Raw genomic sequence first — 5,068 nt, 5'->3', positions numbered from 1 at the left:
GTGTGTTTGTATATATATATATATACGGTTTGGCTATAGTGACACTCTTAAGGTGACATCCCTATCTTACACCTTTCCTTAACCGTCGGATTACATCATGATCTTAAACAATCTAAAAGCTAAAAACCTTTGGCCTAATACAAAAACAAGTGGGGGTATATCGGTTCTTTTGTACCAAAATCCAAAATTTTGGTCGACTTCTTCTCCACCAACCCTTCTTCTCTCCAGCAAACTTGATCTCTACTTACTAGTTAGCTCAAAATGTTTCTTCTCAAAGCCAAAATTAGATCGACTTTTTCTCCAGCAAACCTTCTTTTCTCCAGCAAACCTGATCGAAAATTTGAAGAACCAATTTGTTTATCGAACTTTACAGGGATTAATGGAAACAAGAGAAGTAATTCTTAATTACCACAAAACAATGGAAACAAGATAAGTAACTCTTAATATTATTAACTCAAACCAAAACTGAAAACCCACCAAAACTGAAAACCCTAATACAAACTACCAGCATTTATATAGACAAAATACCCTAATTACCACAAAACTCGAAATTTTCCAAAAATGAAAAGTTTTGAGATAACCACATATTAAGAAACTACTAACCAAAATAGAACTAACCCAACTGACCAAATTGAAAATGAACTCTCTTATTAAAAGATATAGCAAAAACAAAACTTTCCTAAAACGGCAAAAAACGTGATTTTGAATGCCTAAACGATGGATTTAGGGCCCGAGAGGGTAGTGCCCACATCAAAAGCTGTGGGTTATGCTTATTTTGACGTTTCCAATCAAATATGGCTACGTCCATGTCTTTCCAACTTTGTTGCCCGCTTTTCCAGTTCATTGACATATGCATTGGCAAACTGTACTGCATCAACTATGAACACTAAATGTTCATAGTGTCAATTATGAACATTCAGTGTTCATAGTCCACTAGGAGTATGAACACTGAATGTTCAGTATGGAAACAGTACTTCCCTTTTAGAAGGCAAGGAAAGCACAAAAATTGACATTTTAATTATTGACGTAAACTCTTCTGATGCAAGGTGACAACAGTTTTTATATCTGTGATGTAAACTTTACTATCTGATTATCAAGAAATAGGAAGCTATAATGGTATTGGTGTGTTCCTTCCTTTGCAGATCGGGATTGTCATGTCCCATCCAGACTTTGTGGAAGAGTCTTTTCTTATGTCTATGAAGAAATCTCTTTCTGAAGGAGGTCTCTTTGTCATTAACTTGGTCTTGAGGTCCACAGCTATAAGGGAGACGGTTGTTTCAAGAATTAAAACAGTAAGAACAGATTTTGTTTAGCATCAATATTTACCCAGAGTAAATAGTAGGCATGTTTTGTAAAAAAAAAATGGGTGCCATAACAACAGCTTGGCTACACATATCATTTGGAAAGGTTGGGAACACTTCTATAAGTAGTCCCACCTAGCTCTTCTCCCATGCCAGATGTATTAAATTGTCTGTTATCAGTCTCTAGTCAACATATTTCATTTGCATGTGATAGAGTGGGTGGTTGTTATTTGGACCATTCTGATGGTGCCAATCTCTCTTTGGCTCAACTATGCACCATGTATGATCGTATCCCTGGGATGATTCCTAGTTCATGCAAAGAAAAGACCTACTAGGGACACCTTTGTGACCATGAAGTTCATCCTAGAGCATCTTTTTAAGCATTCATCCTTGGTTGTTTAATGATATAAGGGCGTCAGTTTGCGTCTTCATGATTACAGGTGCTTTGCCTGTAGATCTGCCAACACAATTGTGATCTGGTACTGTCGGAAATCGGGGCTGTAGTGACCTAGACTCAATTTGTTGGTTCCACCTTGAGATTCGGCCTTTAGTTTAGTATCCATGCAGCTTCCCTTGGGAATCACATGGGTTAAATGCCCTTTCCTCTCTCTGCCTCTAGCTTAAGCCAGAATAAACTAATTTTTCTTTCATTACTTTCGGCGGTTAGAACATATATTACTTGGGCAAGGCAGAAGCTGGAGCAGATCTACTTTTATATTTCTTAAAAGTGGTAGGTATTTACTTGGTGCATAACTTATTTTCAGGTCTTCAACGACTTATATTGCCTTCAGCTTAAGGAAAATGTGAATGAGGTTCTTTTTGCCCTTCCCATGGCCCTCTCTGTCAATGAGGCTAGCTCACCCAATGCTACTCTTCAACTTCAGAAGCTGTTAAAGTTAACTCACGCCGAGAGAGGACAAACTATTCTTGATTCCATAAAGAAGATTGATTGTTTGAAGTAGGACGCCAATGAGGCTAAGCTCACCTGATGCTACTCCTTAACTTCAAAAGCTGTTAAAGTTAACACTCCCAGAAGGGCCAAATTGTTGTAGATGCCTCAAAGAAGATTAAATGTTTGAAGTAAGACGTCTTATGTCTAACTTACTGTAACTTGATTTTTGGTAGTCCTTTGTTGTTGGCAATAGAAGAATTCAAGAATTCTGTTGTAAAATCTGTTTAATTTAAGGTCATATTTTTTGTATAGTTATTGGCCTCCATATTTCTGAGGAAGCTTGGGGATTGCGTATCAGAGTCTCACCCAAAAGTTCTTTGCACGGCTTGTTATGTTGGTCACTTTGTCATACTATGGAAATTATATTTCAAACCTTTCTGTAGTTCTTTCCACTTCTTGTTTCTACTCATTCTCAGAGGTTGGATTGGTTCAATGAATTGGTTGTCAAAGTTTTATATAATGTGGCTTGAATTTTATACAATGTGGCTGTTAGAGTTTTGGCTTGAATGTCGCTGTCAGAGTTATATGTAAGAGTTTTAATTTTGGTTGGCTGTCAGAGTTTTAGTTTTTGGTGAACTTTGTAAGACTAAAACTATGTAAGAGTTTTAATTTTGGCTGGTTGTCAGAGTTTTAATTTTCGGTGAACTCTGTAAACGAAACATTATGCTACTATCAGTGAATATAAACTAAACATGCTAAAGAAGAATGCCAACTCTTCTTTTTTTTTCCTACGATGTTACAACTTACAAGTCAAAATGAAAACAAAAAGGATCCTACTTCATGGTCCTTGTATAGTTATATCAACCTCCTCATCTTAACAGAAGACTAATTCCACCAAACACACCATGAACTTGATGAAGTTCTTTAATCTTTGTCTGTAATCAATAGCTAGACCAATACTCTGCATCAGACACCCTGCAGCGAATGCCTCCAGCTTGAGCAATGTGATGGAAACGAGAGACATCATCAGGGCCCATTCCTTAAGGACAACTAACGTAGAAATATGGCTCGAACCCATGAACGTTACAGCAGACGCTATGCCCTAACAATACATAAAACAGAACACTTAAATTTCCCAACATTATCAAAAAATACATCTCTTTTACTTTCTCAATATCTCTAAACTGAATATCTAGTTTTCTTTTACTCATTTAAAAAAGACTCGACATCATGTGATGTTAATTATTATAATTCTACTGTTGGAAATGAAAGTTAAAACCATTAACTCTCGTTAAATCACCATAAAACTTATATCTTTACTCTTAAAACAAGTACCCACATCACAATTCCTCAAAAGTAAACACTTTTCATTAAATTCACAAAGAAAAAAAACAGACAAACCTTCCCTAGTGACACCAAAGATTCTAAGAATAGGCATCAGGACCAGAAGAATAAGGCAATAACTCTCTATTCCTTTCACTAATAAACTCTGAGCAAACTAAAAACTCTAACAAACTAAAAACCTTGAGCAAACTAAAAACTCTAACAAACTAAAAACTCTGAGCAAACTAAAAACTCTGACAGGCTAAAAACTCTGAGCAAACTAAGAACTCTGACAGAGTCGACGTCAATAATTAAAATGTCAATTTTTGTGCTTTCCTTGCCTTCTAAAAGGGAAGTACTGTTTCCATTTGAAAAAAGCAATTTTTCGTTGGATATCAAATTTTCACTTTCATGCTTGGTAACAGCCCCACTATAAGATGTCGTACTATTGGCCAACCCTTGTATAAATTTAATACCATCAACAACATGAACCTACAATAAAATGAAGCAGAACGATTACTGATCCAAAAGTTCCAAATAGTATTCGTACGCAACATTGTAACAGGTCATAATAATACAAGAAAAACAAAATACATAAGCATCAAAAAAATTGAGCAATATGATAACCAAGTAATCCAAATTTTGTAAGTGAACAAGTGATTGTTATAAATATAAAGTTTAGTTGGAAAATCAAAATTTAGAGAGGTGTTTTAATTTAAAAGGATTGGAAATTCAAGAGAGAGAGAAAAAATAGATCAAGAGAGGGAGAGAGAAAGCGTACCTGTTTGAATCCTTCTTCGTCGGTACTTGAAACGGGGGTTGAAAGGAAAGAATTGTACACTTACAAGTAGCTTAGACAAGTTAAAAATCCCAAAGAGCTGGGAATTTCACCAACAAACAGTCACCCTCCATGACACCGAACTTGACGCCACCAATGGAGAATCACCGAATTTGCCAGATTTGTTGTTTGATTTTGTGTTGGAGGTGTTGAATTTGGAGGTGTTGGCTTGGATCTTGAGCAAATTTGGAGAGAGAAATAGGAGAGAGAGAAAACCTTCGTAAGATTATTTGATATTTTGGTGTGTTGATTATATTTAGATCTCTAAGAATATCCAACAGCCGAAATTTTGATGTTTGGATGTTGTTGGAAATTTGGCTGTCAACCTAGCCGGGCCTGTATATATATATATATATATCACTGACTTTTTGCATCGCAAGATTGATGTTGCACTGGAGAAAAGAGTCACCATCAGGTGACAGATACTTTATTCTGGATCAAAACTCATTTGCAAGGGAAGGTATGGTTACATATATAATTTTATGTTTTCAAATTGCAGGGGTTTAGAAGATTAAAAGAACTATAAGAATGATTTAGCGCTTAATCTTGAGTACTGAAGGAAAAGAATGAAATTCACACTACACACTTAACACTTCAGTAGTACACACTTTAAAGTGGTCACGACTTGACCGGGTTCAAAACTTCATCAACACTCAAGTGCCAGATTGATAGCGAAGAACTCGACCGCGCCTCCATTGAAAACGCAGGTGAGAC

General features: G+C 36.1%; 1 long non-coding RNA gene across 1 annotated transcript; it reads right to left on the bottom strand.

Moving 5' to 3' along the window:
• Positions 1-2,949: 2,949 nt before the first annotated feature.
• Positions 2,950-5,068, bottom strand: LOC147517389 (uncharacterized). Its single transcript, XR_015213857.1, has 3 exons — positions 4,298-5,068; positions 3,858-4,008; positions 2,950-3,295 (listed from the first exon to the last, which is right to left on the bottom strand). It is a non-coding gene; the product is annotated as an uncharacterized LOC147517389 (long non-coding RNA).

This window comes from Coptis chinensis, chromosome 2 (assembly GCF_015680905.1).
Source record: "Coptis chinensis isolate HL-2020 chromosome 2, ASM1568090v1, whole genome shotgun sequence".
Taxonomy (NCBI): Eukaryota; Viridiplantae; Streptophyta; class Magnoliopsida; order Ranunculales; family Ranunculaceae; genus Coptis; species Coptis chinensis.
This window is presented reverse-complemented; position numbering and strand designations above follow the sequence as displayed.